The 23,124-nt window shown below is 34.6% G+C and overlaps 1 long non-coding RNA gene and 1 pseudogene across 1 annotated transcript in view; both read left to right on the plus strand.

Moving 5' to 3' along the window:
* The window catches only part of LOC134471711 (uncharacterized), a 1,254,606-nt gene that overhangs the window by 1,061,257 nt on the left and 170,225 nt on the right, over positions 1–23,124 (plus strand). The gene's annotated exons all lie outside the window — the stretch shown is intronic.
* Positions 16,316–16,430, plus strand: LOC111757821 (small nucleolar RNA U13; annotated as a pseudogene).

A 23,124-nucleotide genomic window follows, 5' to 3' on the forward strand; every position in this document is an offset into this window, starting at 1 on the left:
CGCTTTTGGACCCAGCAAACCAAGGGCAAACTGCCAGCCAGGTGCTCTGGTATCCAAACTCTTAACCTTTTTGTCACTTGCACTTTCATGGAAGGATGTTGGTAAGGCTTCCCACTGCTAGATTCTAGATTTGAGAATTTTCTTAGTGTGCGAGACTTCCCGAAAGAGCATTTCAAGAAACAGATGAATCTTTTGTGGCCCTTCTCCAAGGCATCAGTATCCGCTGTTCTATGGAGGATTAACTAGAGTAAGCACCCTGCAGTCACGGGTTATGAATTGTAAATGTGTGATAATTACAGCTCTTGAGGTACAAAATACATTTTTAAAGGTGATTTGTGGGGCCCATTTTTACTGCGAACGAGCTTCAAACTGCCAGATTCATTAGCTTCTTAAGCTACGCTTGTCATATTCTTTGTGTATTTGTGCATTAGGATTTCTCCATCAGAGAAATAAGCTTACATAATTTATTTTAAATTACACATTGTGGGGAGGAAGTAAGCAGCATGGGAAGGTTTGTGAGAAAAACTATAAAGTAGAAATTCCAAAAGCAGGTTGACATTAAAAAATATTTAATGAGCAATAAAATGTTTCTGTAGTTATTCCAGGGAATGAACAACATGGTCCCAGGGAAAAGTAGCCTGTGCCAGGATTCCTCTTGAAAATGGAGGCATTTAGAGGGTCCAATTATTTTTGGCTGCTCAGATTCCCTTGTCTAGTTGTCTCATCTTTAGGGGATGTTTTGTTTGGTTTGGTTTCCTGTTTGGAGTTAAGGACAATAAACTGATACCAGTGTATTTTTCAGCAAAATTATTTGAAGAGCTGAGTCTTAGCTGCTGATTGTTAAGCAAGAATAGAAGGCATTTTCCCAGTAAAAGGAATATCATATACATACAAATAGAAGAAAATAAAGTAAGCAGATTCCTTCAGGATAGCTGGCAAATATTTTCATGCTTCTATAAAGCTAATAACATAGCAGAATTTGTTTATGCATTATATTTATATGAATTATACAGCATATATGTACATTGATGCTATCATTCATAAAAATTATATAAAATACACTTAACATAATATGTATTTATATATAAGTTGATATTTATACTAGCAACTTATTGTCATTTACACAGCATCTATTGTGACATGTATGCTAGTTTATAAGTCAATGATTGAACAGAATCAGTCCTTCACCTGATAGAACTAGACTCTATTTGGGTGGTGAGAAAGTCATAAATCAAGTAATGACCAATTTGCGCATAATTAATAATTGTGCAGTGGTGCAGTGAAGGAGTTCGCAAGACATTATCAAAGTGTGTGAAGAGGCTCGTTTCCTGGTTCTCATACTAACCCTTATTAAATGAGTCTGCCAGCTGTCTCGACTTGTGAATCTATTAGCACCTCAGTCTAATACCTAGAAGGGCTAGTGCAGGAGAACAGCACTGCTGCATACTCCACCCATCTCCAAGTGCCCCTGGGATGCTGCTGCACACAAGACAAAGCTGAGATTAGAGGAAAACTGGTGGTCATTCCCACACCTCTGCGTACTATCTTTTCTAGTTCAGGCCTTGAATTTACTCCTCTGTTGTCAGCTTCATTTGGGGATATTAATGTTTCCCGTGTCATCTCAGTTAAACTTTGATGTCCAGCTATTTGGCTGAACACTAATCCACATGTTGCTATGCAGATATTTTTCAGATGTGATTGAACATTTGCAATCATTTGACTTTAAATACAGGAACTTGCTTCCTTCTTGTGGGTGGGCCTCATGCAACTGGTTAAAGCTCTTAAGATTCCAAGTTAGAATTTCCCAAAGAAGGATGAATTTAACTTCAAAACCCTAATACAGTAATCCTCCCTGAGTTTCTAGTATGCTTGCTGATTTGCGTTTGGGGTTTTCTATGAATTCTGGATTTATTGAATATACATATGGATATATTGGGGTTTATTTGGAGATATATATGCAATTTTCCCTTAAAGTAGAAAGTAAGATGAACATTCTTGTGTAAATTATTTATCGAGGAGCTACTTCTAATGGAAATAAGTTAGGGAAGTAGGGATGGAGAAGGAAGGAGAGTCAGCAAGGAATCAATGTTAAGTGAAGTTCCAGGCTCAGCCTGGCTTCAGTGGGCGTCTGGGGAGTTCAGAACAGCTGAGAGTCAATTTCACCTTGCAGAAAGGGAGCTCTCAGGTACTGCTCGCTTTTTGTGCGCCTGGTGTGAGTTACAGGATGCAAAGCACAAAGTCACATGTGGACCATAAGCTAGAAGTTCCATTACAGGGGTGTGGCATAGCAAGTCTCAGGATGCACACCATACATTCATTCATTTCACTGAGTTGATCTAACCCATGCCTTATTCCCACTATTTTAGCGTATAGTGGCCAACCAAAAAATGAGCGATTAAACATAAAATTTAATGTGACTGAACGGCATTTACAATAGAAATACATATTCTTCCTTTTTGCCAAAAAAGAGAAAAAACTTAGAAGTAGGCTGAGTAAAATCACAGTAGCCAGTGATAGGTAAAACCCACTGTGTTCTCAGAACAGTACTCGGTAGTGGAAAGGAAGGAGGTGCAGGACCTCATTCATACATGTGGAAATGTTTACATGAGAAAATCATAGCAGGCAACACTGATTATCTGAGTGACCTTGAGGAGCAATATTTTTGCTCAGCTTTTTCAGTAACAAAATACCATCAACTTGAAAGATGAGGTGTGACTTAATGTTGATGTTCTGAGTGAAAATTCATAGGACAAACGAGCACAGTGGACATTTAGATCAGATTTCTGTGTTAAGGTTCTGAGGGAGAATTTGCTCCCTTCTATGGGAACCCTCATTTGTATTCTGCAGATCATCAGCTGGAGCCCCACCACACTGTGGCGGGAATTTAATTTTTTTAAAGTAAGCCTTTTCCTCATTGTTAATGTATGAATGATAGTATCATCTGAGTCAACTGATATGACAATAAAATAAATTTGTAAAAATGTTTCTTATTCTAAAACACATGAATAGAGGCTATTTATACTATTTTTTGTTTGGTAGACTAGGTTTCATGATGTCCAGTCTTGCTTCTTCACATTTTTTTTTTTTTTTTTTTTTTTTTTTTTTTCTGTACGGAACCTACCACAGTTACTGGTTCGCAATAAGCAGTCCGTATGTATTTCAGTGAACAAAGAGGAAACATTCACTAATATGACACCTGGTTTTACATTCTTATTGGCTTTTTGCCTTTTAAAAGATTTAGAACTTTAATTACTACACTTGAGATTATCAAGGGCAAAGAATTACTGCTAGTTTGAAGGTATGTACAGCTGTCACTTAATGCTCAGTAATAATATTTGACTCAATTTTATGTATTTATCGTTCTTCGGGGACATACCCACCGCTTATCGTTCATTAGGGAAATGTCCTAAGTATGAAGGGAAATGAAAGGCATATGGGGGGCACGTATTGCTGAGCTGTTCAGTGAACTACATTACTGAAATGTTGCCAGTTGCCATGGGTCTCTTCAGAGTTTTAATGAGATTTGCATAGTCTGTTCTCATATGCAAAGTTGCTAGCTGTGTAGCACCATCTATGTACTAATGTGTGATCAAAATATAATCAATTAAATCGTCCTTCTGGACCTTAAATGTGTTCCTTCCTGACAGTCTAGGACATAGCCAAGAAAAGGGACAGTCTATGTGTAGTTTCATTCATTGATTCCTTCTGTGTCAAGAAAATCTCTTTGCTTTCATTGAATTGCATCCATGATGCACTTTGGTAATGATACAGTGAACAAACTACTTCAAGCCACTGAGACAATAATAGAGGGGCATATTTTATTTCTACAAATTCTATTTTGGTATCCATAATATAAAAAAACACTTGGCTAGCAAATCATACATTGACAATTTTATGAATTGTGGTGCATTCACACATTCATGTAAGTACCACCTATAGCAAACACTGTTCCTGAAACTCCTTGTTTTCCCTTTCTAGCCAGTAGCTCCTCCCTGGCAGACAACCCTCCTCTGACTTCTAGCACCCTGGATGAGATCTGCTATACTTTAGATACAGAGATCATCTTCATGATCTTTACAGAACTCTGGAAAGGCAGGTCTGAGAAGAGTTTAGATTATAGTAGGACAATGGTGAACAGAAAAAAAAAGTAAAAATTAAGCCCTCAGAAAGTTGTGATGATTCAGTTGTATGCAGAATGATGCAGACAATTTTGTCAGTGAAAAGTCATAGGGTAAGAGGGCTTCTATGCAGAACAAGTAAGTATGCACAAGCAACATTTCATATGCTATAGGTAGCAAACAGACACTTTTGCTGGACAGTAAAGTGAACAACAGAAGAAACTTAGGAAAAAGCATGCCATGCAAATAAGGTTCAAAGGAAAAATTTTTTATATGAAGTTTGGAATCAATAGAAGAATGACCTCATTTGACGTTGGGGAAGGGATTGAAAAAGGATTAAGGTAACTTCCCTCGTGCACACCCAGCATTTCCTGCTGAGGGAAAAATATCTGTAGACCAGAAATATGACATAGCTGTGATTTCTAATTACACACCAGTGATTCAGGAGTCAATAGAGAGTTCATGGGAGAAAAGAGTCACATGCTTCAATGACTTGGAAAGTAGGGGGTTAAATACTGTGGATTTCTTTTCATGATAGCTTGAGTGCCTTTTATATCTGCACTGGGAATATTAGGAGAAGAAGATATTATATATATTCCCTTATATTTGTATTTGCCTGAAGAACTTTGCCTTTTAACATTTCAGAGCATCTTACAGTATAGACAGCATTTTGGGCACAGATTTTAAGGAAGGTTATTATAGGGCAAAAGGTTTAAATATAGCCTATTAACAACTTCAGCCTATATGATAGTGACTTAGGCACTCAGCAGGTTAAGTGTATTCATGTTATCCTAAAATGTATGACTTAAAGAATAAAGAAATGAAACCAAGAATATAATTATTGTTTTAATTTCAGTCAAATCATCTGGTAACCCAGAGGTTTCTGTCTTGGGTCTTGAATCCCAGGAATTTTCAAAGATCATGGTCTTTGGTGATAAAAAGGCAGGGAACCCCTGGCCTAGAAAAAATACTTAGGACCTGTGTGAACCCCATGTATCTTCAAATTTTAAATGCTGCTCTTGAAAATAAGATGTTCAAAGAAGACAGGCCTCTGTGAAGGAGAATCTCTCTTGTATAACGAGGAAGGACCAAGATGCTAACTCTGGCATGAGTTTGACTGATAGCTGAGCAACACTGAGATCGAAAGCAACACAAATATTATATGCTGTGAGAGGGAATTTGAAGAGTTTCCTCGGACTGAATGCATTCTCAGCCACACAACAGGGTTTGCAATTCAAGAACCAACTGTGTGTAAGTCCGGTTGGGTGCAGTAACTAAAACTAGTGATGAGCTCTGTTTCAATAAAGAAGAGTGGCCATTCTTCTTTCAAAATCCTTAGTCATAGTTACAAGAGCTTAACATGCATATCCATTGTTTCTGAACTGGTTTTCTTTTTTTTCTTTTTAGTTTGGCATTTCTCTTCTTGTTTTCAAAGACCGCAGATACTTAGAGATGGAAGACTGTACTGTATAATAAAAGCCTAAAATTGTATGTACAAAGATGAATATCTTATGATAATTTATGACAATCCTGCATATATCTGTATTCTATTGCTCTTACTTATAAGTATTGACAAATAAAGGTAGAAATACGCAAGGGAGAATCAACTAAACCATTTTCAACAGCAGCTCAGAATGTGTCACTTTTTATTATACATTAAAAATAATGCTAAGAATTCGATAAATTTTCAATGTTTCTACATTCTCCTTGGCTACAATTTAGAAATGAAATTTGAAAGTTTCTCTATTTTTCTTTTAATACCAAATACATTTATTAGAAAATAAAGCTATGAAATATCTTCACATCTTTCCTCAAGAAATTTAGAAATAAAAGACACATAATAAAGATCAGAAAATGCAATCCCTTATCAAAATGCCCACATCGTTTTTCATAAAAAAATTAATATTTTGATGCTTTCATTTCTGTAGAAATACAAAAGATTCAAAATAGTCTAAGTAACTTTGACAAATGAACAAAATTAGAGCTCCAACCCTCCCCAATCCCATGACTTATCACAAAGTTACACCAATCATGACAAAATGGCATTGATATCAACATAGACAAACCGTCAAGGTACCAATGTGCAGTCCCAAAATAGATACTCAGGTAACAGAAAATTGATTTCTGGCAAAGATGCAAAATCAATTAAGTGGAGAACCGATTGCACCTTCAATAAATATACTGGATCAACTGGATATCCACATGTAAAAAAATCCCCAAACCTTATATCACATCAAAAATTTCTTAAGACAGCCAAAAGTGAACTCAAAATTGCAAAGGCAGGGGTGACCTGAGTCATTGCTTTGGCTGAAGTCATTCTCTCTGGGACAAAAAGTTTGGGACAAGGTGTAGAAGTGAAGTCAGAATCTACAGAGGTGTTCAGTAAAGGAAGACACTGAATTTGCTTCTGAACAGGTCATGTGGATGAAAGAAGAGGCCATTATGCTGCTTCTTTTTTTAAAACTATCTTAACTATTTTTAATATACATGCTTTTTCTTTCAGCTTGTCACACTAATGAAATAATACGATGTTTACATTTGTGTGTCTTATTTATTTCACTAATAAGTATGTTCTTAAGGCACATCCATTCACTTATAAAAGTGTCCAGTTTATTCTTTATGGCTGAATAATATTCCATTGTATAGAAATACCACATCTTTTTTATTCATTCTTCAGTCGATGGGCATTTATGTTGTTTCCAAGATCTCGCTATTATAAACCGTGCTGCTAATCTATGCTTCTTTTGGTTCATTTTATGTTATTCTTTTATACGTAGAAATGTAAGGACTCAGTTTACTTTTAGTCCTATAACTCCAAATCACATTTTTTCTTAGAGCTCACTTCAGAGCAAAGGAAAAATTTTCTGGCATACATTTAATTTGTGATATACAGATATCAAAATCACCATAAAATTAGAAGGACCTGAATACTTAAATTTATCCTAAATGTCTCTTTCTTAAATTAGATGAACTTTTGAAAAAAATGCTATCACTTTAATATTCTTGTGGCTGTATTTAAGTAATCATTTCTCGTTTTCCTATTTGGTGGTGATGGGGTTCCTGGGGGTTGAACTAATGACTTCACACTTGCTATAGAGGTGCTTTGGACAGTGAGCTAAATCCCTAACCCCGAAGTAATCACCTTAACTTGCAATGAGTGTTTAATTTCATTTATTTTTTAAATGACTTTTGTAAAATGTTGCATCATGTTTTAAAACTGGATGAGGGTCCAGTAACATTCTTGTCTTCTTATGAAAAAATGAAATGACAAAATCTCAAAGGTACACAGTCATTTCCTCAGTCACCTCCAATATGCCAGCCCCTCTCCATAATGCCTCAGAGACAGACTGACTGCACTCAGGTTTGGAGGACTCCCGCTTCACTTCCATGATCTTTCAGCTCTCCTTAGAGGTTTCCCCACTTTAATTTTTGTACTTTAAAATGTTTTTCTCATTAATAAGTAACTTTAATATCAAAGGCACTTGACCCATGTGAAACAATAAAAGGTACTAAATCTAATCCATCATTTGAATTTTCTGGATGAAAACCCAGTGTGATTCTATGGTTTTCTCAGGATGCCCCAAGGAAATCATGAAGTGTATGGTGCATTATCTCTGTGATGACTCTAGGTGCCTAACGTACTTGCAGATGAAGTCTTTGATTTTACAACTGGTAAGTAAAATAAATAGCTTGATACATTTCAGTTGTGCTGAGGTACTTACCACCAAATACTGTTTGTGGCACGTAACATCAGGACCAGAGGAGAAATAAATGTTAGTGAATGATAGAATTATGATTCATTATGTGAAAAACAACATTGCTGAGTATTACTGATGATACAAGATGTGGGAATGATTTGGATGCATTCACCATGGTGGGCTTGGAAGAAGTAAAATAATACATTTCAACATGAGCATTGGTCCTGTGTTAAAGATACTCTATCTTAAGTATGTTGAAATGTTTATGTATTATAAAAACATGCAAAATGGGTATTTTTAAAATAGTTTTCATGTGCATGTAGGGGTGTAAATTGTCACACACACACACACACACACACACAATAAAAACTTAGTATGTGTGTGGTGTTTAATTCCTATCTGGGTACAATAGCATGGTTCAAAAATACCTTTTCAGTTAAAACTACTGAAGCTTGATTTCCAACACCTTGCTATCTTATCTTCCTTCACTTCAATCTCTCAGTTAATAGGATTTCTATAAACCAGCACAGCAGTGGGCCTGGTAGCTCAGCAGATTAGTCAGTGAGCTTTCATCCTTGGAACCTGGTTCAAATTCAGTCCCTACGAAGATGTCCAATAATCCTCCATGGGCCGATTGCTCTCAAAAGGGCATGAAGCCTAGTTTATCTTTGAACCTGATTTGGAGCTGTTTTTTGCACCTTTCCTGTAACTTGAGGTTTCATTCATGCAACTGGAAAAAAAGGTATGAAATACAGCTATTTACTTTTAGCTCATAGACTAGTTTCTCATCCACCAAGATCTGAAAAGGGGAAAAAGGGATTTCTCTTATTTTTTCCCTAGCTATCAATGTGCAAAAAATATTTTAAAATAGAACCAAATCATTTCTGTGTGCATTTAAAAATCACTTTGTCCCAAGTTCTCTTAGTTTCTTTATGCCACCTTCTAACTACATTTCTGTTCAAGACAGTCAAATCTTTCTCTCATTTCTTTTTTACTAGAATATATTTGCTATGAAGAATAGTTACACTTATCCTGGAGAATCGGTCCATCCACATATCACATCTTAATAGATTTTCCTCTGCCTCCCTGCCCTCCCCTTTCTCCCACCCCACGTTACTGCATTGATTCTACAATGATAACCCTGTATTGTTTTTCTTCACTGTATCAACTGTGTCTGAATTGCAAATTCCAACACAGAAAGCTTTGCTTCCTTCCCGTCTGTACTAAACAACTTGTAGTCAGAGAGGACGCATCATCCATGTACACTGCACATCATCCTTTGATCGCTGAGCATCGGCTTGCCCTGTAGCTCCCTGCATCATCTTTCTCACCTCCTGAAATGTGCCAGTCTCCTTCTCAGCCCTGCTCTATAGTTTAGGAACAGACTCACTTTGTTTGCTCCCATGAGCAATGTTTCTGCTTTCTCAATTCACAAAATAAACTGTATAAAAGCACAAAAAAAGCAGAAGTCAGATAACTGGCTTTCTAATTTTCATTTCAGTTGTGATAATGACCAAGACATTGATGCAAATGACACCAATGCAATGACAACCTAAAAACAGCTTTAGCTAACTGCTGATATGGGCTAGATCCAAGTTCCGGTTTCAGGTGTTTTCCCCCAACACCCTCCCAGGGTCTTATTTCAGTATATTTTTATCCACATATTACTCTAAGATGTATACTAAACATGGCTTATAAAATACTAACCATGTTTAGAAATGTGCACAGGATATTTTGTGCAAGCTATACCTCAGAAACAGACTCAGTTTGGTCTGATTTATTTTTTTCTTCTAATAGTGACCCTGCTGATTCTCTTTCTGCAGTATGTCTTAGCTTTATCTATCAAAAAATCTTTACAGATTAATATGAAGTTTAAAATAAACTAAAATTAGGAGAGTAACTTTTACTGCTTATAGTTCAAAGTAAGGAAATGGAGACAGATAGATAGATGGATAGATAGATAGATAGATAGATAGATAGATGTATAGATAGATAGTTTCATTGCCTAATAAGTAAAAAACATGAGTCTAAACTAAAATGATTCCCTACATTTGGTTTATTTCCACTGTACCATCTAACATTTTTCTCTCAATTTTTGTTGTAAGTTAGCTTCCTTTTCTTTAGTGGAAAATACAATTGCACACACACACACACACACACACACACACACACATCAGACACACCATATTGTGGCAGAACTCATACTTGGATTTAAGATTTTGTTGTTGTTGCTCTACTTAATACAAATTATTTTAATGCATAACCTACAGTCCACGACCCAGTTTATTAAAACATACACCTAACAAATGATTTACTTAAGAAGGCTTTGAATCCTTCACCCTACTGTTTTATTTTAAGTGGGTATAAAGTTTCTGTAAACTAAAACTTAGGAGATATTTGAATATTTTTAATACGTGTTTTGCATAGTCCCAACGCCATGAACTTTCAAACTTTTTAAAATAGGCAAAGAGTAAGAGTGTCACATAATTTTGAAAGAAACTATTGTCTATTATTACTAATTATAACCAGATTTATTCAGAATGAATAATATCTGGAAAATGACTATGACCTTTTTGTTCCCTCAAACGATACAGAAGCTAGGGTGGCTACCACATTTTTCATTAGTAGTCAACTGAGTCTGAAAATCAAAATCAACTGCTAAAAACACTTTAAAAATTTAAAAAACTAGATTTGGACAAAATTTCAGACCTCAAGTAACTCTTTTTAACAATTTTATACAGTCACTATACATAGCAAGACACTGAGTTAGGAATGGCTATAATTTTAAGTGTAGTTTCTGTTCAGAAATTCTTACAACACTACATATCCTTCTGTATTTCTATTTAATTAATTTAAAATAGGGGGGGAACAATTCCACATTTTTTTTGTCTTTTTTCCTTTTTATTGGTACCGGGGATCGAACTCACGACTGCCTGCTTGCAAGGCAGGCGTTTACTCCGCTGAGCTAAATCCCCAGCCCCAACAATTCCACTTTTAGGAATTCTCCAGCCACTCAGGCTTATGATTTATAGGTAGCAAATCTAAAGTGAAGATTTGATTGACAAAAACTGTTTATTATCAAGGAGTCTGATAATTTCCATGAAGAATATTAGGAGAGCTCCTTTTTTGTTTGTAACAAAGCACTTCTTAGTTCATTACTACTATCATTTATGTTTAACCAATCGAAGGATTACAGCATAATAATCACTTTAGAATATCAAAACTAGTTTCAGATCTTGACCTTGTTATATATAGGGCAATGAAAATCTCTCTTCATATGTCTCCATTTCCTTATTTTGAACTCTAAGCAGTAAAACTTACTCTCCTGTTTGTGTAAGGATTAAATAAGAGTATACATAAGGAGTAAGTAACAGTAAACCTGCATGAGTTTAGTCTACAAACCACATTTTGCACTCACTTTTTGGTTGGTAAAATTAGGAGAGTTAATGTGACTTCAGGGGCATGACAGAAGAAGTAAATGTCAATACCTACAATAAAAAAGAAATAGTTGGGGAATAATAAACTTTGTAAGAAAATTTTAGCTTTATACATTTTTTGTTTCAGTGTCCCTATATTCTTTATTTAAAAAATGTAGTCAAAGACTGAATGTATTTCAGAACTCATGGTCTCTTTTATCATGTGTTCTTCCATAATAATGCATTCACATATCCATTTGTTAAGAGAAAAATATTGTAAGTTTATATAAAATGCACCGAGATGGGCTATAGCCCACCTGTAGCCTGGAAATCTAGGATTTGCATTTAGAAGATTTTCTATACAATCTCCATTTAAATCATTCTGATCACTAGTGGTGATTATTAGGCTACATGATAGAAACTTCAGGCTTCTTTAGGTAGCATTAATTGATACTAGCATAACTGATTCATTCATTCATTATTTCCTTTATTCATTTGTAACAAATTTTATAGATTACCTTGTGCAAAGGGGAAAATGTATCATCATAAGTAAAATGCCCTCTTTTTTTTTTTAATGGATCTGATAGTGTTGTACAGTGGTTCGCCAAATATGCCTGACATATTATCAGTTTTTGTAAATAATGAGTTATCAAACCACAGGTTTATTAGAGCATTAATTTATTTACATATTACGTGAAGCAGTTTTCATATTAGAATGGTTGAATAGTTATAACAGAGGTCACAAAGCTGCCCTTATCTTTCCATCATATGACAAAAGAAATTAATTAATTGATCAATGTGAAACTGACATGATTATTTTGCCTCCTGGTACAGAGGCTTCATCCCACGGCCAGGTGAACTAATAATGTGTGCTATATCAGGTAAAGACTTTTTGAGAAAGTTTCATTTAATCTGAAGCCTGAAGGTAAAGAATGGGAAAAGCCATGACTTCACAGAGTAAAAATATGGGGTCTTGGTGTATTCCAAGAGCGGAGACAACCAATGAATATGGGAAAAACTGAACTAAAACAGAGTTAAGGAAATTCAGGAGCAGTATCCCCAAGAAGCTGCAAGCCCTGTGCAGGTCTGACAATTGTTCAATAGGCAATCAGTAAAAGCTTTTAAACACAGGATATCATGTCATTTCTGTTATGAAAGAACTCTGTTGCCTCCTGAACAGAGAATGGATGGGAGAATTTGTCTATGTCAGGCAAACCCGGATGAAGCTCTTCCTCTTTTATTGTGAATTTCTTTTACTGAGCATTGCATTGATAGATATTGAAAATTTTAAATTAAATATTTTGCCAGGGAAGGTCATAAAACAGTTGTAGGAATTAATAAAATATTATTCTATTACAGAGATTAAGACATACAGATATATTGCAAAGTTATTTCCTTGAGAAATGGGACCTAATACTTGCCACGAATCCCCTCCACCTGTCGTTGTTCATAGAGATTATGCATCAGCAGGAGACATAGATTAATGACGAAGAACTTATCAAGAGCCTCTTTTGTTTTCTCTGCAGTAAAATGTAGCTTATGCAACCGCTCAGTACTGAAAGTGAGCTGGCATTCGTTCTCTAGTTTTCAGTTGCTTTCTCTTTTCAGGTACCAAACACTTTTTACATGTTAAAGAGGTGGATTTTTGTGAAATGAGAAAATACTGTTTCTTTTGGCTTGACTGTTAAGGATAAGTTCTGTGAATACTACATAATAAATCATGGAATATATGCATAATGTATGTGATGTTATAAATTTAATTTTGATGTTTTCATGACTAGCAAAACAACATAATTCATCCACGGTGTAATCACACCTTTTATAACAATTCGTACATACATATATCAGGTTAATTACAGTGTATGCATCTGACAGGAATCTCATGACAGCTGAAAGCAGTTTTCACTTCTCTTTGTAAGTAGGTGGTATCTTTTCTTCTTTGGGGCTCATTTTGTTAGTTGTATTCAATATGTGCTGATGAGAAAGGAATCTTTAAAACGTACAGTTGAACTTTTCCAGGCTGCTAAATTTGATATGAAATTACGAGTTCTTTTCCCAAAAGGAGTTAACCATGAAGTTGTTTTTAGCACGTACAATTTTTGTCCAGTCCCTTTTAAAAGAAACCAGTTAAGTTCCATTGTCTCCCTTTGTGACTATTACTTTTCAAATAACTGGCCAAGAATGGAAAACAGATTCTGTATTCTCTTTGCAGCGTAGAATCTTCTAAACCCCCACGAATCTGACATTCACTTTAACTGAAGGAGTAAAACTTACTTTGGAGGGACCATGATTTTTGTAACACAAACTGATCTAAAAATAGGTATCTTCTCAATCAGAGTAGGATGTCATGGGAAATGACATAAAGTCTCATTGTGGTGTGAGTTTACAAGAAATGATACTCATTTGAGATAAGAAAGGAATGCAAATCCTTATTTTAAAAATGTAATCTGGGTCGGGGACATGGATCATTTGTAGAGCTTGTGCTTTACACACACACAGCCCTGGGTTTGATCTCTAGGGGCACCAAAAATAAATAAATACATAAATAAAAATCTCTACTCTGTTTGTTCTGTGATACTAGGAGAATCATATTTTTAACTAAGAAATAAAGCAAAGTATTAACTATGAATATCTTTTTAATATCTAAATATTTTGTTTGCCAACTTCACCAGTTTTCTATTTTCTGTGTGTGAAAATTACCAGTTTTTACCTTGGTAGCACCAGAAACTGTATAGTGAATTGAAAGCAAATGATTTTGGGGAAATCATTTGGGGAAATGGTCCAGTTAGAGCTACCAGAATTATAATAGTTAATTTTGAATGCTTAATATGTGCCAATCACTGTGGCAAGCTTTTCTTTTCTATTTCAAAATCTCTATTAAAACTATATAGTAGATAATCTCATATTCTTCCTAAGAATAAAAAAGGATATCATTGGTTACATACTTGCTTAATGTTATAAAGGTAAAAATATGTAGCAGAACTGACAAAAAACTTGGTTATATTTATTAGACTACCATTTTAATCTTAGTTTCACTAAACTGTCACTGTCTCTTTCATAAACCAGAAAATTAATTTTTCCGTATTCAAAAAAATGTAGCATATTCTTAATAGCAGTGTGACAAAGGAATTAAACAGATTAATAGAAGTTCAATGATAGTAAGGGTAGATTGACAGTTCATGATATGTCTCAAGTTTCTTAGTCACCTGGCAGGTTTTTTCAGTGATGTGATTATGTTTGGGGAGTATTTACCAAGAAGGATAAAAGGTATGCGTATAACATTAAGAAGAGACAACATATACCAAAACTAACTGATGAAACTATTTAGAACAATAAACATTGCCTGCCAAATTGTATTTTAATTAAAATAAGTGTTCAATTTGATTTAAAACAATTAGCTATTCAAAGCCCAACCCAACAAAATTATTTTATTTATGTATAGTATCTCTATGGTAGATCCTAAAAATTTAAGATTCTGACTTGATTTTCATCCACTTTATTTTTTAACAGATGAGGTTTAAAAACTGAATAACTGTAAGAGCTACAGAAGTCATAAGTAGAAAGATGAAATTCAAGGTTTTGCTGAAGTCAGTATGGATAGTATTGAGTGTTCACCTTTGAAGCATGTTTCTCTATCAGATACGTGACAAATATTGTGCAAAAAATAAATTCAAAAGAAAACTCAATTAGCAAAAACCAAACAAGTCAGTAAGGCTAACAACAAATGCAGCTCTTGCTGGTATTAAGTAAAATAAAGTTTTCAGATCCAAGAAAGTGCTATCTGTCCTTCTTCTGCCCTAAACCTAAAATGTGGCTTTGAGCTGTGGCCTCAGACATGAAAATTAGCACAGTCTAATGCAAAAACCAAAGGACAGAGACAAAGTTGTAAGTTTGTCTCTCCTGAAGAAAGCTGAAAGAATAAAGGTGTGTTTAAGTTAGTGGAGAAAGGAAAACATAGCCATTCTATTGTGGTGATAAGTGCTTTCCATGTTTTTAAAATATTTCTTCACGTAAAAAGTGAAATATTTCAATATAACTAGACAAGGCAGAAATACCACAGTATGATAGATACCAATGAGAATCAACTTTAAACTCTAAATAACAACAAATTAAATACAACCCTAAAGTCCAATATGGGCAACCACAAAAGTACAAGGTCTCTTCTTCAGGATTAGAGTTATACACCAGGTGTATTTGTATTTGTTTCTGAATTGTAGATAATTGCAGGTATTGTTTTCAAGAGCAACAAAACATTTTATTTTAAAAATAGTTTGCAGAACATTTTTTTGTTTTTAAGTAAGAAGGTGACCACACAATTTCACAGCGGTCTGACATTTCAAAGGAGAATTCTAACACTTCTTCCCGTTTCAAAGTGTTATCCTTCTATGTATGTTCATTGAAAGTTCAGGAACCAACATAGCGATAGTACTCATGCCAAAAATGTGGTCTGTTGTTAGCCAGATAGCTATTGTTACCCATTGAGCAGAATTATTTTTCAGTTTATTAGCCAATTGCACAATCTTCATGGTCTGGGTTATTTTAAAATTGTTTAGAAAGATACCCTCAGTGATAATGTCAAATGTTTCAAGTACTAGGATTTCACACTGATCTTCAAGAGCAAAGCTTTCATATATCTCAGCATTCTTCTGTTTCATGGGCTATGATCTTTATTTGGGAAATTGTATGTCAGGGGCAAAATCCAAATCCATTCTAGTTGCAGTCACAGGCTGTCACCTCTGTCTTTCCCATTGTAATTGAATACAATATTGATGACACAGGATATTTTCTCTAATCTTGATATTCTGTTTGCCCATAAAATTGGGCACATCTTTCAGTGCGTAGGGCAAGCTAGAAGAACATTTTACAGACAATTTATTTGCAGTAAATGTTTTCATGAAAGAGTTATATGAAAATATTAACAAATGTATTTGTGTTGTGTATGTATTCAAATACATACACTATATATTTGTATGTGCATGTGAAATATATACATCTATAAGAAGACAGAGATTACACATAGATGTGCAAATTTTTGGATGTGTATATTTTGAAATCCTACTGGCTCATGTGCTTTTGAATGTATATCTCTTCTTTTAAAAAGTTAACTGTTAAGCGTGATGATTGGCTGTTCATGCTCTATGCATGACATGTGCCTCCTTTCAACCTTGTTACGACCTCGGCACATTACCCATCTAACATGAAAAAAAAAAAAAAAAGTTAACTGTTGCAGTTAAGTATAATAGGCTCCTTCTTTGAAGGGGGATTTAAGCATTTTCTTGTTCATAAACCCAGCATTCTTACGCAGTTCATAGCTTCCTGGTTATAGCAGTTTTTCCTCATAAATTATGATGCTAAATTAAAGCTATTCAATGAGTGCCATTCCATTCTACTGTGTTCAGTTTGTCAATATTTTTCTTCTGAAAATCTCCAGGAGGAAAGGCTTAAAGAGTAGAAGCCAGGGGGTTTATAAATTGCAAATGATTAAGAATGTGGCCCTTAGATTTTGGCATCTGGTAAATATATGATAATCTACTCCCTGTAAATGACAAAGGAAACACTTCCAAGGCTATGTATTGTATTCATTTCATGAAAAGTAAAACAAGGAATAAAATTTAATCTCTGGAAAAATAGTAAGTAATTTTAGTGGTTTATATTTGGGTGATATTAGTTCATTTATTTTCATTGAAAAAAATTAATCAAGAAGCTTTGCCCTGTGCTGGGGCAAAGTGGATAAGTGATGTGGATATGATACAGTGGGAGATCATTCAGGCTCATATTCGTCCTTTCATAAGGTTTGTGTTGCAGTGGTAGAGGCACAAGATAAAGAAAATAAATATATAGTGTGATAGACAGCAGTAAGTGCCATGAAAAAAATAAGAAGGGATAGCACTTGCTGAAAAAGTAGGTTTTATATTAAATTTCCTAGCCAGAGAGGCCACCCTGAGAAAGAGATATATAATAAAATACCTAAGGAATGAAGAGCAGTGTGAGCCTGCCTCTAGTATTCCAAGAAGAGGGGCAGCCAGTGACTCAGCACTGAAGTGGAACATGTTGAAATTAATGAAGAGGTTCTGTGTCTGACCCATATTGCAGAGATCTCCTTAAACCTTACATCTCATACCAGAAACAAAGCCAGCATTTGCATTAGCTTGTAAGGTCCTGCAAAGTTTGTTGCAAGTAGATTCAAATTGAAATAGGGTAAAAATGGAACAAGCATTTAGGGACTGTTTTAATAACTAAAAGAAGAATGGTTGCAGCTTGGACCAAGATGAAAGTGACAGTGTTCAGGTATAAGTTTTGAAAGTACCAGCAACAGAATTTGGTAATGAATCTCATGGGACCTGAAAGAAAGAAGCTACATGCCAGTCAGGTTTTAGACTCGAATAAGTGAAAAAAATAGATTTGACACTTACAGTTCAACCCTGAAGGATAAAAGCATTTTGAGGAAAGGGAAAACTTGCTGGTGACTTTTCAGACTCTAGAAACTTGGTGTCGTTCCGGATTAGTCACCTTAGGCAAGCAGAATATAGAGGTGTCTGTGAAAAACACATGCTATGATTTTCCTCTTAAAATCTTTTTTTATTCTCAGCAACTTACTTGAAAACTTTCCGTTGTGACCTACAGGGATCGAACTGAGGATTTCAGAAAAGCCTGCATATATATATCAAATATCTGCCTTTTGCTGGTCGGGTTAGTTTTCTCGATGATGGTCTTCTCACATCTAGAAAAAGATGCTATGTTTTGCTTTAAATTAAGTAATTAATAGCATGTATTAAAAAACTCGGTTCCTAACATGCAGTAGACGCTTAATAAATGGAACCTTCTCTCTTGCTTTTATTATTACAACTATTATACACTTGTCATTTGGCTGAGATTCAAGGCTCTCGGCATTATTTATCTCTAAAGTCATTTAAAAAATATTTAAAAAGCACAGTCTGCTAAGTTTACATACCGAATATGAAATAAGTGATGAATTCATCAACTTATATTTTATGAATATAAAATACGAAATAGATCATTACAGTGTAGTTTTTCTTATCTTGTGTGTGAAGTCTAACTGTTTTGGGAAAAGTTACTCACTCTGAGGGTTCTGGATATTATATACGACTCATAAAAACCAACATGCTCTTTCAGCCCTAATTATATAGATCATTAGTTGTTTCAGGTGACTTAGTAGATGCATTGCACCAACCAAATCTAGACAAACTATGTTGTCATTAAGTAATTTTATGGAAGTAATTGCCTGTATTAAAAAATCCATCTTCTGTCGTCCACCCCTGTAGAAGATTTTGCCTCTCACTGGGGCTCAAAATGTTTTCTGTAAGGTTGGGCACACCAGCCAGAGGCTTTGAAACACCGCCAGATAAATTGTTTTGCAGCAAGTTTACAGCAACTTAATATTCATCTACTATTTTCTCGTTAGTCTTCAAACTGTTTTTGACACTAGGATGCTGTCATGTAATTCTTTACCTTTTTCACTTTGCATGTTCTACATTTTTAGGGTCTTAGAGTGGGGTTTAAAGCAGTAAGCAATTGTTCCCATTGGTATGGTCTACAGAGAAGTTCTTTCTAAACCAAAGTCATAAGGCTATTATTTGAGGAGAAGAAAGGTAGTGTTTGAGGGACTACATTATGGAAGCATTAAAAATATTTCTTTGTTGCAATATTTTTCAGAAGCTTTAAATAGTGAAGAACATTTTGACTATGCAAAAGATTTTCAGAAGCTATCATCTACATTTAAGAAGTATTTGCTTTGTTAAGAACTTTAAAATATCATTTTCCACTGGCAAATGTTAGTCTGATAGACCACTAGCATATCCAAATGAATTATAATTTCATAACGGAGAAGACAGTTACTTAGCCCATGAAAAAATGAATGTGATAAGACAGAATTTACCATATTGATTATTAATGGTAACTTGATGACCACTTTATTTACTATGTCTTTCTAACAACGGCTTCCACTTCTTTTCCCTGACTTCGAAGACAACTTGAAAGCCTGCGTCATCAGAATTGAGTTCCCTCTCCTACTGGTGACCATTAGACCTGAAGATATGCCATGCCGGTATTATAGGATTCCTGTAAATCTTCAGCATTAGCTATGAGTATATGCAATCCTACCATCCTGTGACCCGAAAGTATGGATTCTTTCTGCCTGTGTTTTCTTTGCTTGTAATACTGGATTCCTTAAAGTTCCTAAGAACTGAACACATTAAGATTTACCCATCATACTTACTCAACAAATGTACATTTATTATGCTCATTTTTGATAAAATGTATTTATTTACTTGCATACTTGATACTTTCTTTTTTATTATTATTTAAAGAGAAAAGAAAGGAAATAAAAAAAACAAAGCAGTAAAAGGGTACAAATAATACAGAATTTCAAGGAAAAAAATACAGTAAGATATCACTAGTTAATAGGTTACATATTGTCATCTTTGAAATAGTTGTCCAAATTATAAAATTAAAGCATGTAAAGTGAACATTCATACAATGAGATTGCACACAATGCCGATCAATGATCAACAAAAGTTCAGTAATATGGATTTCAATCCTACACACTCAAACATACATGCAATTATATCCCTTAGACCATTTTCCTTTCCTCTCTTTTTAATAACAATTACACTGGGGCTGGAGATTTAGCTCAGTGGCATAAGCGCCTGCCTTGCAAGCAGGCAGTCCTGGTACTGATAAAAACGAAAAAGACAAAAAAAAAAAAAAAATTACACTTTTTGAGTTGTTTTACTCCCACAAGTCTTATCATTTTTTGGAGAGAATGAAACCTAATATGACTAAACAAAACAGAGTCGGTTAGAACAAAAGGATGGGCATAATACATGATGTAAAAATAGAATATCAGGTGATCTAAAATGGTTACCATTGTGCCTCTTGCTATTTTTTAAAGAAGTTGCCTATATTGTCAGGTGTAATAGAATTGATCAAAACAGTACAGTACAAGACCAATAAACCTACACTGGAGACCTTACAGGACTTCACAAAAAGATAATAGTCAAACCATAATGGGCATCATAGTATGTCTTATTGCCTTCAAAGTGGTTGCCTATACCCTCAAACTTGATACTATCAAACAAAACAGAATATAGAATAATCAGACAGAACAAGTGCAATAGTCTTCAGAAACTATAGGGGTCACTTGCAGAGCAATACTGGGGTTCAAATCAAGTTAACAGGAAAACAAAAAAGTTACTATGATATGTCCCGCTATTTTTTAATTTAGTTCTCCCTTAATTGAAAAAAAATTAAGAAAAAAATAGATTAATTTTTTTTTAAAAAGATGGGATTGAGGTAAAAGAGGACATTATATTAGAACAATACAGGTCAGAACCGAACTATTTAAGCATCATTGTGTTTCATCCCCAGATAATATAACATAATAGTAGTCACCATAGTGCCTCCTTCCTTGTATTATTTGAGTATAACTTCATATACTATAGCATCAAGCATATCAAGTCAGTCTGAAGCTATTCAGGAGAATGAAGAAATTACAGGGTTATTGTTCATTCTAAGAGTAAGGTCCTGTCCTATGCGCTGAGATGGAGCAGTGAATAAAATAATGCAAATATTAATCAGGCTGAGATGAGAAATGGGAAGTCAGACAAAGAAAAGGTGTGATATTTCTAAAAATAAATTAAAATAGCAAAAGGAATAATGATCAAGACATTTGATAAGGCTTCTCTGGAAGTGAGAATATTCTAGCTGGAGGTAACAGTGAGTATGAAGTCTCAGTATCCAGATGTAAATGTGTTCAGAGAACAGCAAGGAGACAAGTGTGAGGAAGAGAGATGAAGGAAAATGCTACCAGAAACAAAAAATTGGTAGGGACCATTTGTTAAATGTAATTTGAGGAATGTCCATACTGATTTCCACAGTGCCTACACAGTCTACACTCTCATCAATGATGGAACAGTGTTTCTTTTTCCCCACAGCCTCGCTAACATTTGTTATTAGTTGATTTCTTGATGGCAGCCATGCTTTCTGGAGTGAGATGTGACTTGAACAACTACTTCCAAGATAACAATATGTAATTTATCACCTAGTGATTTTTACTGTTATTTTTTGACATTCTGTATTGTTTTTATCCTTTTTCTATTTTTTTTTCTCTAAATAAAAGAAAAGCTAATTGGAAAATACTAAAGTACCGTACATTACTTAGATGTGTGCAACATTTAAAATCATCACAGTGGTTTTGCAATAGTGGGATCCTAAGAGTTCACTGAGATCTACTCTCTACTATGTTTTCATGTCTCTGTTTTGCTAGATCCCTCAGCATGCAGTCTGGAATGCTCCAAGCACTGAGCAGATGAACTTTCTCAATAGAGTTTTCCTAAACATTATCTATTCTTTATACCACAAGTGCCCCTTATAAATAAATTTGTGTTTAAATAATTGATCTGAGATTATGTAACAGGCATCTTCCAAACTAAGGAACAATGACTAAGTCTCAGAATAAATCTCAGTGCCTGTGTTTTACACAGAAACATGAGGCAAATGAATAGCAGAGTTTTATGCTCTTTTTACATTGCCTCTACCCCGGGAGTTTCTGGTTAGTAATATATTGAAAGAACATAAATCTTTACTTCAGTATGAAGCTCTGTACCCAGAATTATTCTAAAGATCTCTGCTAACAACCATCTTACTTACAGTTAAGGGTCTAAGACAGCATTGAGAGGTAATAAGGGGAAAGCGAAAGCTGGAGATGAATGCAAATGTATGTGTTGCTTTCCTCCAGGGATCTAAATCAAATCCTCATTGTATAATTTGATTTGGTTACTCATTGTTTCTAATTAGAAATAATCACATTTACATGATTTCCCCTCCTTTTTAGTTTCTTACCAAAATTGCTTTGCTCAATTATGCCACTTTATGGTTTCATATAATTTGTATCTCTTGACTCAACAGTTCCCCATATCATTTGGAATGTGTTATTTTTTTGAGAAGTGAAACTTTGAGAGCTATTCTCAACCTGATCAGGAGACGTAAGTAGCTCCAAAAAGCACAGAAGCATGCTAACAGCAAACTGAGGAACACTTGAAAGTTCAAAACTGGGATGCTGCTTATTGCTAACTATATGTGAAATTAATTAAAGATTTAATTATTTGTGGAAAAATAAATTGGCAGTTTCTACTTTTTGAGTCATTAAAAACATTTCTATTGCTCCAGGGGTTCTGAGTGCATGTGCACAAAATAGACTCTACAAGCTTTGATGTTGCAGTAGTTTTAATAGAAATTCAACTTGAAAATATGCTGTAGTCTTAGCTTTTTATCTCAAATATGCCAACCTACTTTTTTCTCTGAAAAAGTGTATGTAACAATATGTATTTACCAAGATACTGAAATGATAGAAAGTAATTCCCCTCCCCCTTTTTTTATAAAATCCTAGCACTTAGAGTTGTAAAGGGATTTTGGACTCATATATAAACACAGACATTTAGACTGTAAAATTTGTGATGGTCCATAAATACATAGTGAGGGAAGCACAGAAGCAATGTGGACAAGCACGTTGTATGGAACCACTTCCTTTTTGCTGCATGGTTTAGTAGATTGCAGTAGAAGGGGAAAAGAAAGAGAACTAAGGTAAGAGGAGTATCAAAATATTTTTCTTCTATACATACTTAGGTGTGCATGTAATTACATGTGTAATTTTAAGAATACTTTGATTTCTCTTTTGGCTCTGTTTTTTTCAATAGTGCACATGTCAGTGAGCTTTAAAAACTTGTATGGTAGGTATTTGTATATCATCATCGATTTTTGTGCTGACATCTATTTCCAGTACTGGGGATATAATAAAGTACACTAAAAGGCATTTGCATTTTTAAAAGAAATTTCAATTATTTAAAAAGTACGTGACTATTACAAGTTCCAAAA

Source organism: Cavia porcellus, unplaced genomic scaffold, assembly GCF_034190915.1.
Source record: "Cavia porcellus strain 051 isolate PalLab524CR breed Dunkin Hartley unplaced genomic scaffold, mCavPor4.1 scaffold_19, whole genome shotgun sequence".
Classification (NCBI taxonomy): domain Eukaryota; kingdom Metazoa; phylum Chordata; class Mammalia; order Rodentia; family Caviidae; genus Cavia; species Cavia porcellus.